Raw genomic sequence first — 14,292 nt, 5'->3', positions numbered from 1 at the left:
GCAGCAGAGAACAGTATACCCAAAACAACAACCAAGGGTAGGAAGAAAGTGGTGCCATGGTGGAATGAGGAATGCAGCAGGGCTATTAAAGAGTGAAACGATGCATTTAGCCTGTTAAGCCCCAAGCATGTTTTTCAGGTTTCAGGCTCGAAAATGACATGCCCAGAACAAATGACTATAACTTCACTTCTAAAAGGGTTAAATTAATAATATTTTTTCTCAAAACAAGGTTACATCTGTGAGATGGATGTAGAAGTGTCAGAATCAATATAGATGTTTCTGTGTCAGAGTGAATTCAGATGGAACATAGTAAAAAAGTGTAAATTCTTACCTCCGCCTAAAAAAAAAACATTACTTATAGTGAAAACCACCCTTGAATGATGGGTTAGTAGCCTAAAAGCTTTAGGAATCCAAAGTATAACATATAAGTACCCTGTATCAAGATTGATATTTCGTATAGTCAGTTAGCTGAGTTTCTTCCCGTCAGCTGGGTGTGGCACATTAATAGTTTCATAAATGACACTTCAGAAATCACACTGGTGCTAGCAGATGTAGCATTTTCGGACCCTTCGGCGGGTCCGTGGGGTTTAACAGGTTAGAGAATTAAAGAAAAACATGACACAAAATAATGTTATAGAGTATCAAAGGAAAAGGGCAGCTGCTCGAAGGACAACCATATACACAAAAGAGAACATGGAGAGAATATTGTTCTACCATTGGCAGAGGAGTACAATTAGGTGATGTCTGGTCCATGTTTAAGCGGATGAGTGGGAAAAGGAAATCCATTAAAAATTCCAGCTTTGGTTGATGGGGAGAGGATGGCAGTGACAGATAAAGAGAAGGCAGGCATGTTAGGAAGGACACTTGCAGCAGTACATAGTGGGGAGCATCTCAGTGATATTCATAGGCAGCAAAAACAGCAGTTACTAGCAGAGAATGAAAACGTGAAGGAGAAGAGACAGGATAATAGGTCAGCTCTGGATGTGGAATTAGTAAGAGTGAGTAATGATGTGGGAAAAACATTGAAAATGAAAGAGATAATGGCAATAGTGTACGTTGACATTGAAAAGGCGTATGACTCTATGTGGAGGGAGGGATTACTGATCAAATTGAGTAGAATGGGTATTGGAGGGAGAATGTACAATTGGGTAAGGGCCTTTTTAACAGACAGGACATTTAGAGTAAAGGTTGGAGCAGATATTTCCAATTGTTTAGAAATAGAAAATGGTATCCCCCAAGGGAGTGCAGTCAGTCCAATATTATTTAACATCATGATTAATGATATATTTACATGCTTAGACACATGCATCCAATCGGCTCTATACGCAGATGATGGGGCTATTTGGATGAGGGGAAGAAATGCCCCATACGTAATGAAGAATATAGCTAGAGCGATTAAAGAAGTGGAGAGGTGGTCATATAACTGGGGATTCAAAATGTCAGACAGCAAGTCATGCTACATGGTATTCACAAATAAACACAAGATTGATGGCCAACAGCTAACACTATATGATCGTCCAATGACAAAGGTGAATGAGTTAAAATACCTAGGACTGTGGTTTGATAGCAAATATACATGGAAAATGCATATTAATCAAGTGGAAACAAAATGCTAAAAAGTATTAAATGTATTGCGAGCTGTAGCTGGATGCAACTGGGGCGCAGACAAACAAGCATTAATAGACATTTACAGATCAATTATGAGGTCCACAATAGACTGGTTGTATGGAGGAGCAGCAAAAACATAACTTAAAAATGGATAGAATACAATATAAAGCATTGCGGTTGTGTATTGGAGCGATAAAGTCATCCCCTATCAATGCAGTTCTGATAGAAGCAGGAGAGACACCTCTGGAGATCAGAAGAGAGAAACGTGCTCTGTCATACTGGGTCAGGCTACAAGGAAGTGGAGTGGAAAATATCACAAACAGAAAACTACAGGATTGCTGGGAATATGCAAAGTTCCAGGGACGTGGGTTTGGCTGGACGAGTAAGGAGAGAACGAGGGCATATGGAGTGGAGACCATCACATTTGCCAAAGCAACCCCATTTAGCAGTATTCCCCCATGGCTTTCCCCAGAAGCTAAAATAGATGTGAGTATCATAGAAAGGAAAAAAGAGTGGCAAATAAATGAAGTGGGAATTAAAACGAGTATGTATCTGAACGAAAAGTACTACAATTACCTCAAAATGTACACAGAGGGTTCTAAGAACAAGGAAGAGTGTGTTGGGGTTGGTATATACATCCCAGACTTTAAAGTATCGATCTCCAAAAGACCGTCTGATCAATTATCAGTGTACACAGTAATAATAGGATTACAGTGGGTTGAAGAGGTCAGACCAGATAGGGTGGTGATGTGCACAGATTCATTGTCCATATTACAAAGCATACAATCAACAACAACTGTCAGAGAAGACATTTTCATAGAACTGAATCACAGCCTGTTAAGACTTCACAGAGGCGGTATAGATCTGCAGTTCTGCTGGGTGCCTGCACATGAGGGGGTGAAAGGGAACGAGTGTGCTGATAAATGAGCAAAAAGTGCACTACAAAAAGAAATAACTTTACCAGTTTAACTTGGAGAAGGAAAAGCAGTCATTAAGAAGAAAGGGATGGAGATCTGGCAGAAAAGGTGGGAGAAAGACCAGAAAGGCAAAGACTATCACAAAGTTCAAAAGACAATGACAATTAATATTTATAAAGAAAGAAACAGAAGGGAGGAAATCATGATAGCTAGACTCAGACTGGATCACACAGCATTGAATGGTACGCTGTATGTCATGGGGAAAAGTGACAGTGACAAGTGTAGGAGCTGTGGAGTTAAAGAACATGTGGAACATATCTTATTACATTGTGACATCTATAAAGCTGAAAGAGAAAAACGAAAGGATGAAGTTTTAGAGGCAGAGAGGGAGAGGGGTTGGTGTTCTGGAAACAGGAGTAAGAGCTACCCGAAAGGCACTGTTTACCTTTCTGAGGGAAACTGGGGTAGGAAAAACAATTTAACATTAGGTCAGGAAAGATCATAGATTTTTGTTTTATTTATTTTATGTTTTTTTTAATTAATTCATTAATTTTTTGTTTAGATCATAGATAGATATGTCCATGAGTTAAGAGATGGAATGATGATTCACAGTAGCATTGTTAGCTACAGACACCCGGGTGTAAATAGCATTGTTAGCTACGGACACCCGGGTGTAAATAGCATCTGCCAAACTTTTTTCCCTATCCTTCTGGTGATCCCAAAGTTTCCTCCAATCAGGTGTGGTTTTACACCCTATTGCTAAGCTACTAGCACAGGGGAATTAAGTTATCAAAGAAACATTCCCATAAATACCTATACATCCAAAACAGTATCTAATGTGTAACCCGGGTGTAAATAGCATTGTTAGCTACGGACACCCAGATGTAAATTGCATTGTTAGCTACAGACACCCGGGTGAAATAGCATTGTTAGCTACGGACACCCGGGTGTAAATAGCATTGTTAGCTACGGACACCCGGATGTAAATTGCATTGTTAGCTACGGACACCCGGGTGTAAATTGCATTGTTAGCTACAGACACCCGGGTGAAATAGCATTGTTAGCTACGGACACCCGGGTGTAAATAGCATTGTTAGCTACGGACACCCGGATGTAAATTGCATTGTTAGCTACGGACACCCGGGTGTAAATTGCATTGTTAGCTACAGACACCTGGGTGAAATAGCATTGTTAGCTACGGACACCCGGGTGTAAATAGCATTGTTAGCTACGGACACCCGGGTGCAAATAGCATCTGCCAAACTTTCTTCCCTATCCTTCTGGTGTTCCCAAAGTTTCCTCCAATCAGGTGTGGTTTTACACCCTATTGCTAACCAGTAACAGCACATGGTTGTAATTTGCAGAAAACAAATGATGTTGTTGGCACTGCTCTGTGACACACTTGTTTGTTATCACGGTCCTTGAAAACTTGGCATATTCGATGGACCTGGCGTAAAATATTTCCAGTGTTATTGATGGGCACGCTTTGGGAAAAGCCTGATAGCAGCAGACCTCACTGAATAATCCTGAGTGTGTACTGTTGTCTGTCATTCCATGTTGTTAATGCTGTTTGTGTGTGTATGTTTCTCTGACATGTAGATTGCTGGAGAGAGGAATATCCCCTTAAGAACAATACAATTCAAGACACACAGACAGCTATCTGCGTGGTTGTGTAGCTTTAAGAACATAATATGGCAATGACTGACTTGATTTTAGTATGAATTCACTGATTTTCAATGTTTCATGTGACACACCTCAACCCAGTCTCACGGCATTTCGTGTTATAGTCACGAAATAAATTTAATCTATTGATTCGTGTTCACCAACACGATTTTTGCATTTTTTTCATGTCACACAGAACGATTCTAAAAGCAATGTATTTCTATTGGTAGTATGTTTCATGCCTGCACCACGTCTTTTTGTCCGGTCGGGTCTTGGAAGACCAGAAGCTGTGTGGTTCATAAAAACATGTTCTTATTCAATATCTTACCCTAAGCCTAACCCTATCCCTTTTATTTTAAATTGTATAATGTCGGAGTGTTTTTGCCGTCCACGAGGAAAATAAATGGGACAAAGAGCCTCAGAATACTGAAATCTGTATTTTTTGTCATCTTTTTTTCCTTGTAATTTGTTATTATTTGGTGCAGGCACGAAACATACTACCAATATAAATACATAGCCTTTAAAATCGTTCTGTGTCAGAATACTGAAATCTGTATTTTTTTTAATCTGTTTTTCCTTCTAATTTGTTATTATTTACATTGCTTTTAAAATCGTTCTGTGTGACACGAAAAAAATGGCGAAATCGTGTTGGTGAACACGAATCAATAGATTAACTTCGTGACTATAACACGAAATGCCGTGAGACTGTGTTGCACACCTGCACCGTCTAATAATTAATAAGGTAAGATATTTCAAAGTGAAGATTTGCTACCATGTGTATAATTAAGTCCACAGAGACCACAGCCTTTGTATTCTATGTATATGTTGGCCGGTGGAGAAGCACAAATAATGCATTATACATATTTTATTTTTGTTAGAGGCTTTTCTTTGCCATTGGAGAGTTTCTGTGTTTTTCTCAGAAAGTGAGAGGCTCTCCATCATTTATGATTTACTGAATTAAATATACAATTGCAAGGTCAACGTTAAGCTGATGGCTGCAAAATTAGATTTTCTTAAAAAACAAAACAAGGAGAATGAGCTGAACACTGACAGTGAAGTTCAGAATATGTTGGATATAAACCACTTCACAGGAGGAGATCATTAGTGTTTCACTAAATTAAACATGCAGGCCAAGGTCAGGTCAAATTCTGCGTACAAGAAAGAAATGCTCAATGAAAGAGCGGCAAACAATGAGAGTACTCTCTAAATATGACCCGTACTTTTCTTCTCTGTCCTCTATTCAAAATCCAGAGACATGAGGTCACATGTTCCTAAAATAAAGAACTGAAGAACTAATTTAAATGAGGAAAAACTGTCCTGAAGTACAGTTCTAAAAGCAAACTTAGCAACACTGCTTATGTCAGGATCTCGACACAAACTGATGAACCCAAATGCACGACCCAGAGACCAAGTCTTGAATGTAAAAACATGTAATTTTAATTTCACAGATCAGGTAATCCCTCTTAAAGGAGAGGTGTCATGCTTTTCCGGTTATTACCCGTCCCCTTGTGTGTTATGAAGGTTTTTATGCATGTAAACGGTGTGCAGAGTCAAAACCCTCAAAGTACACCCTATAGCGAGTAAAACTCTAACACAGAAAATACCTCCCCAAAACGCCTCGTTGGAGATACGTCATTGTCCATTTGATTCTTCCGGGACGGCATGATGTCAAGCCGTACCCGGAACGAAATGGACCAATCCGTGGAGCCGTTACGTTACGTCCGCGGAGCCGTTACGTTAAGCCCCCGCTGATTGGTCCAAATTGACCAATCCACGGACTTCCTCACACACACATCTGTGTGCAGGGAGCTCAGCTGATTTCTCCTCCCTGGCTGCAGGCTGATAACAGACAGTTGGGATCGCGGCAAAATTCTCTCTGCAGACCCATTCTCACAGCGTTTATCAACCTTTTTCTTACTCAATATCAAGCCACACTTATTGTTTTTACTTCGGATGTGAGTTTGTGTGTGCTCAGTATGAATTTGGCTGTGTTTCGCTATGTATCCTAAACAAGGAAACAACACCTCCACGGAGCTCAGCGCGATTCACAACGTCCCGACCAATCAGAGCACACTGTGCTCACAGGGAGGGTGGGGGCTGGAGCTTTGGGAGCTACAACGAGCCGTTAAAGGCAGAGAGTGAAATCCAGTGAATACACGTAGTTTACAGAGATGCTGTATGAGAAACCAATGTGAGTTTGGAAAAATGCACAGTATAAATCTATTTTAGTATACCTCAACAATGGAATTATGATCAGTGGAAATGGCCATGACACCTCTCCTTTAATAGAGTAGGTACTGGAAATAACAAAAGGCGCTCACAAGGAGGAAAAAACTAAGCATAACAAAAAGAGAACTTAAGCCTATAAAATGAACAAAAGAAATAAAACCTGACATGAGTGAAAGCGATCCTTTCTTAGCTGAGGCTTGGCACGACCATTCTGAGAAACAAACAAGACGAACTGACACAGGACAGGGGAGAGACAGGACTATTTAAACATGAGGTGAGTGGGAACAGGTGGAAACAATCAGGGGCGGGGCAGACACTGATGATGGCGGGAAAAACACACAGGGGGAGGAAGAAAACAGGGCCTGAAATGAAAGACAAGAGGTAAGTACAAAATAAAACAGGAAATGGAAAACGAGACATGACAATAAACACAGAGAATGACTAGAGATGAAGAACCTAAATAAACAGACATGACCAGACGTGAAAAAACAGGAAAATGACAGACATAATACATAAACATAACTAACACTTTTGATGAGACACAACAGCTTACTCAGATCAAGGTATTTCATTGTTATATGCAGGTGTGCACATAACTTTTTGAGTGAGTTACTCAGATGAGTACCAGGAGACAGCGTTTGGTACTCACCCCACATGAAGCGTGGTGTTAATAAGTGCAGTGTCTCCTTCACTGTCCTCTATTTACACTTCTTGCATGCTAGATGATGAAGATGATGAAGATGCACCTCCCTGTCTCTTTGTAAGCCTCCGATTTGCTTTCTCCAAAACTTGTTGCCAAAACTGTGAAGTCCTTGCATTTCCTGAGGCCAAGTTGAAGGATCAAATACTAAGAAATTATCACATGACTTGAAGTCATATCTGATTTCAGAGGTGGGAAGTAACAAAGTACACTTATTCAAGTACTGTCCCTTGTTACAATTTAAGATACTTGTAGTTTACTTGAGTATTTCTATTTTATGCTACTTTGTACTTCTACTCCACTACAGTTCAGAGGTAAATCATGTACTTTTCTTCCACTACATTTATTTAATACCTTTAGTTACTTTACAGATGTGGATGAATGATGTGAAAATATAATCAAGTGTTAAATCAGACTTTAGTTCCACCTGGAGTAAATCCACAAGCTACCCTGCAGTATACAAAGTCATTCAAACTAATTTTTAAACACTTTAATGATCAATAATTATAAAACATATCATATACATTATTATGAAATGGACCAATCTGCAAAATGACTACTTTTACTGTCGCTACTTTAACTAGATTTTGATGATAATACTTTTCTAATTTTACTTGAGTAACACTTCTTCCACCTCTGTCTGATTTCAAACTCTTCCATTAACAGCCTGAGTAAGTTTGCAGCTGTGTGTTTTACTCCACTTTGTTGTAAATAAAACTGCAGCAGCTTGACCACAGAGCGTGAACGTTGTGATCAGCTGATTTTGCGCAGTTCTCCAGTGTGTGCGCGGGGCACAGAATGTGCACAGGGGAGTCTCCCACCGCAGCCAGTTGACGTAGTTTTGGTACAATTCTGTTGTACACACCGACGTTAACAGCAGCTCCGTCTGTGCACACGGCGACCAACTCTGTCGTCGAGTGATCTAAGCCTCTGCCTCCTGTGAAGCTTCACAGGTCCGTCGGTTATGTCCTGCGCGGCACGGCCAGCACCCAGTTCAATCAGTCATAGAAAGTCTGAAGATTTTAGCAGGGAGCGAAACGGCAAAGTGGCTGCTTAATGTCTTTGTTTTTTTTGGACATGTCTAATAATTTACTCCACTGAGTATTGACAAGAAACATGTGTAGGCGAAATATGTGTTTTGTTTTGATGACCTATCAGGTACTCAAAGGCGCGTTGTGACACAAGTGACGTTACGCATTTCAGATTGTTGCCGCGCATGCGTACCTGCGTACCAGTTATGTGCACCCCTGGTTATATGTACAGTATAACGGGCACTGTACTACCTCTCCACACCTTAATATGAAGAAACTCTACATACAAACAAACATAAAAGATAAAAACTGTGCTGCATTATACAACTAAAAAGAAATAGGATGTATAAACAGCAGGGTGGAGTAAGGTGTATAAATATTATAAATATGTTTTTTTGGTGCATGATACTTATTTTAACAAAGTACACAGATTGTCTTTTTACTTTGCGATTGATGTGGTGTTTGAAATGTCAAAATGAAAATTCAGCAATCTGATAGGAATATAAAAGCTCAGCAGAACAACCTTTCAACCCTTGATATGATTTACATATCAACACAAATCCAAAGAGAGAAAGAAAGCTTTATTTTGTAATTATTTGGTGCTGTGTGCCTCACCATGTCAAGAATCTTTAATCGTTTATTAAATTCACAGCATGATGTGCAAAGCCCTCTCTGATCTCAGATTTGAAGTGTGCTGTGGGCTGAGCTCTTGGAGGTCGTACATTTCCAGACACAATTGGTTCAGCTAATGCCAAAATTCATGCAGAGGATGAGTCGGTTTTATTTTGTCTGAGGAAATATTTCAGATGTTGGAGGGAAAAATCGATGCTTTCGCTTTCCAACAGTTGCTTTGTTGACTTGTGATTTCTCCGACTGACTGCTAAACATTTTGACTGCTCGTATGTGTGGGATTTTGTTTTGGAAGATTGCACCATGGTCTTCTTATTCTGTCTGCAGTTACATTTCAGAGGCTTTTTACTTTTTCTAGACCTTGGATTTCTCTCTCCACTGCACTTTGGGTTAGTTTTTATAACGTGAAAGCTTCCTGTCAGATCTCCGTGTGTGAGGGTCTGATGGAGAGAGACTTGCATTGAATTGTGAGGAGGTCAAACTGAGGAAAACATTCTTACTTTAAAGCCACTTTGTGTAGAATTTGTACATGATTTTTGCATCTTTCAAATATTATCTTGCAGGTTTTCATTTTTTTTTTTTTTTAAAGATGAAGACTTATGTTCTGCCTGCGAAGAGAGTTGTCAAGAGTTTAATTTCAAAGGATCTATCTATCTATCTATCTATCTATCTATCTATCTATCTATCTATCTACCTACCTACCTACCTACCTACCTACCTACCTACCTACCTACCTACCTACCTATCCATCCATCCATCTATCTATCTATCTATCTATCTATCTATCTATCTATCTATCTATCTATCTATCTATCTATCTATCTATCTATCTATCTCTCTATCTCTCTATCTCTCTATCTATCTATCTATCTATCTATCTATCTATCTATCTATCTATCTATCTATCTATCTATCTATCTATCTATCTATCTATCCATCCATCCATCTATCTATCTATCTATTACCCTTATAGTTTGATAATAAACAAAGATCACTTTTCCAGCAGCCCTTCAGTTTTCCAGAGCAGTGTAAACTTCCAGCTGAGCTCCGACCTATTTCGCACCGAAATACATCGCTTGTTTATTTTTAGGGTAGCAGGGATATCGCTGTGTGATCAATGAGGGTGTATTGTAGAGGAGAGGCTAATAAGGGAAGTAACAGGGCATCACATGAGGTGTAAAATCACATCTGTATGATACACCTGAAGTTGGAGTTTTACTTTGAATCCTACACTCTCAAAACATATTTTCATGCACAGCTCTTTGCACTTTCACAGAATTGTATTTATTCCCTTTTAACATTTCAACTCGGATGGACAGTATGTTTATGCAATATATATTTAATCAACCAGTTAATATATAATACATTATGAGGAAATCATACAGCTCCTCAATCGTCCTGAGAACTTCCCTTACTCTTTTCAATGAAGATTTACCACCAAATTAACCAAATACTCTCTCAGATGTGGCCCATAGAGTGTATAAAGTAATCTCTCTGATGGGTTAAATATGAACACTACACTGACCCACACTTATATTTACTCCTATCCTACTTATTCTTAATTAAATTAAAGTTACATGATGGATTTTAGAAAAATGTACAATTTAAAAGTGAAATACTTTGAAAATTCTGTTCAATTTAAAAAATGTCCCTCACACACATCAAGTATCTACAATTTCAAATATTATAAGTGATTATCTTTATTCATTTTTTCCAAAGTCAGTCCTTTATGTCTATGCAATTGATTATTAATCTTCATCTGATCACTGTCACATGACGCTCCCATCATTAACTCTTCTGTTTTCAGTTGCCATTCACTCCCACAGTGATGAGACTCAATATATGGTTCTGTCTCAGAGGGAGATCTCTATTAAGATGGTGACTGCAGGCTTTAGGAGCGGAGCAGCCTCTCAAGCCAGAAATGGGAAGCAAATCAAAGCCGTGTGAAACACTGGAGGCAGAGAGCGGCTGAATAAAACCCTCAGTGGCTGTTCTGCTCCACAAAGCTCTGCTCTGTATTTATAGGCTACCGTGTCCTATTTATGGACTCGATTATAACAAAGGGACAAATACTTTGTTTTATTTATTTCACCTGTTTCTACTGGGAAGGCTTTCCATGCATCTTTTCCTCTCTGAAGCTCGTTCTCACTTCCCTTTCAGTCAGGAAACACACACACACACGCACGCACGCACGCACGCACACACACGCACACACACACCCCTCAAAGACCGCAAGCACTATTTAGACATACTTAAGGCTATTTTACTAATATATATTTATTTAGAAGTGTAAATATGCACATTGACATTGCATTTTATCCTGTCATCGTTACTACCTCTGCTTTTACAATTAATTTATTGTGTCTATTTTTTACTGCAGTGAGAGTTGCCTAGGAAATGTCGTTGTACTTTGTATGATGACAAATAAAGATATTTTCTATATTCTACTTCTTCTACTTTTCACTGACATTTGCTGAAGATATTTTCTTGAAGATGTTTTGCACACAGAAAGAACAAGCAGTAAATACAAATACGAACTTGTAAAATTAGCATAATGGGGCCCTTGTAACCTTTGCCGTCTGTAGTAAAAGTAAGTGCATATAGTGTGTTTTTGCATATCTTTTGAATGTTTTAAGGACATTAATTGTTATCTTCTTCTGTTTTCCTCTCTGTAATGACACTTTGTTGGAGGTGTCACAGGTGTCCCATCACAGATTGTGGGGGAATAAATATTTGTCTCAGTGTGAAATGTATGTAACATGTGGTAAACGATCAATTTTCCACCGGTGAAGGCTGTTGGCCAGCGTTTTGTTGATGCTGTTGGCAGTCGAGCTTTCTGACACTGGGCTGCGTCCACAGAGGAAATCACAATGTTAGACCTGTCATTTCTGTTTGAGTTGCCATATTTTCAGGCCAAATAAAGTCCCTGTTTCTCTAATAATTCTCTGTTTTTCAGGCTTTTCAGAGCAGCTGCCTTACTATCCCAGATGTTTTCAAAGATCTCCCTGTAGCTCAAGTATTCTGGAAATGTTTTGATTTTTATCTTTCAAACTTTCCTTCCCTCCCTGAAGGTAAAAACACTGAAAAATAGTTTTCAAACTGAAAGCCAAAAACACCCGGAGGATCAACAGAAAGCATCCTGACTTTGTCTCTTCTTTTGTTCTTTTCTTATATATTTTTAATACAACAAACTGCTCAATACCCCACTGTCTCTTTTATCTTCTTCAACTTCTTCTGGAAATAATCTCAGCTGAGTTTCCTCTCCATCAGCGTCTGTCAGATTATCAGGATGTGACTCACGGTGAATACACGTGTGAGACATGTTTGAGTGTACCTCAGTTTGCCTTTTCTCAAAACAGATATCTGGGTTTCATCTGAACATGAAAGCAGATCTGCAGTCATGTGTAACCCTGGTTTCTTTCATATTTCCAACGTTTAACCTATTTTGTACCTCTTTTGTTAAAACAGCTGCTCAGATGTAAAACATGAATAACCAATGTGTTTTTTTTTACTTTGCAACATTACATCTATCAGCATTTCAAAACTCCAAAGCCAAATCACTGTCAGTTGAATGCAAGCTGTGATCAGAGAAAGGTCTCTGAGTAATTTACTGACGGACGTCTTTCCTGCAAGGCTTCACGGATGATAAATAAGTGCTTTCCTTCACTCAGAAATCCGAGGAACCCTTTGACATCTGATTGGCCTGAAACAACTGACAACTCGCTGCATTAGTGTATTTTATTCAAAAGCTCACAGATTCTGTTTTAATATCAAAAGGGATTTGAGACTGGCTACGAGCCTGCAGACATAAATGACACAGACATAACATATTGGATTGGCTTTCGTTGGTTCTTAAAGAAAAGGTTTGACTCAATTTTGTTTGTGGGTTGGGGGAGAAGATTGAGGCCACCTTCCTATTGTGCGTGTTATAGAGGCTACAGTGAGAGGAGATACATCCTGTCCATTAACACTCTTTCTCAGCCATTTCTCGGTGCAGCTCTAATTTGATTAAAGTCTTTCTACATTTTTGGCAGGCATGTAAACCACTTCAGATGTGATATATAACAAGCTAAATGTCCTGTATTTATGAAATAAGTGAGTGCAGTAAAAGTTGAAAGATGTCCCCTCCATTTAAAGCGGTGAACAAGAGGTCTCAGAGTGCTGAACTCCTTCTTAGGCTCATATAAATTCTCCCTGGCTGTACCCGGAGCAAAGGTGCCAATTTTCTGTGACATTTTGGCTAGATGAGTGACGGCATGTGAATGGCATGTTCCTGAGTTAATGAGATTTATCCAGAAAGGCCAATCTGCTGATCGAAAGCCATTCCGCTTTTAAATTGATCGTTTAGTGGCCAGAACAGCTGACTTTTCCCCAAAGGCTAAACAAGAGGACAAGATGCCAACCTCCAACTATTAAATCAATTACTTTCAGGAACGAGGATTATTAAATTCATTGCTACAGTAAAGAGCTGGTTCTGCTTGGATATGCAAACATGACAAGACTTAAAAAGAGGAACATCTCATTACCTCGAGGTAGAAACACAAAATACGTAAAAGCAGGATACACAATTAGAGGAAACATCCAACAAGAACATCTTCTGAAGAAAGAAACAACAACTTTTTCTGTCTTCAGTTTTGATTGTTGGGAGTTTTGCATGGAAAACAGTAAGTAATTGAATTGGACATCTAATGCTGTCTAGAGAGCAAACCAAGAAACATTTGGACCTATTTCACAATCAAATGAAGTCACTGTTATCCTGCAAAAATAAGTTTGATATGTGATGCAGAATTCATTCACCTACACAGTATGGCCATGAAGGAAGGGTCATGACCGAAAGAACAAGATCGCGAATACAAGCGGCCGAAATGTTTTAATTTTTCCTGGAAGGAGGCTGTCCTCTTCCTTAGGGATAAGCTGAGAAGTTCAGTCATCCAGAAGGAAGGGACCCGGACTAGAGCAGCTGAATCTGGTAAGGATGTGACCTGGGGAAGTATTCCAGGTACGTCCAGCTGGGAGGAGATCTTATGCTATCTAGAGAGCAAACCAAGAACAATATGGTCCTATTCCACAATCAAATAAAGTTGAATCCTACAAAAATACTTTTGTGATTCAAGTATGTGTCTCTTCTCTCACCTTAGATCATGAAGGATAGGTCTTGACCGAAAGAACAAGATCGTGGATACAAGCTGCCAAAATGTCTAGATTATTTCTGGAGGGAGGCTGTCAACTTCCTTAGGGATAAGGTGAGAAGTTCAGTCATCTGGAAGGAAGGGACTCGGAGTAGAAATACTGAATCTGGTAAGGATGTCACCTGGGGAAGTATTCCAGGTACGTCCAGCTGGGAGGAGATATTATGCTATCTAGAGAGCAAACCAAGACTAATGTGGTTCTATTCCACAATCAAATAAAGTTGAATCCTACAAAAATACTTTTGTGATTCAAGTATGCGTCTCTTCTCTCACCGTACTGTAGGTCATGAAGGATAGGTATTGACCGAAAGAACAAGATCGTGGAT

This window comes from Trematomus bernacchii, unplaced genomic scaffold (genome assembly GCF_902827165.1).
Source record: "Trematomus bernacchii unplaced genomic scaffold, fTreBer1.1, whole genome shotgun sequence".
NCBI lineage: Eukaryota > Metazoa > Chordata > Actinopteri > Perciformes > Nototheniidae > Trematomus > Trematomus bernacchii.
This window is presented reverse-complemented; position numbering follows the sequence as displayed.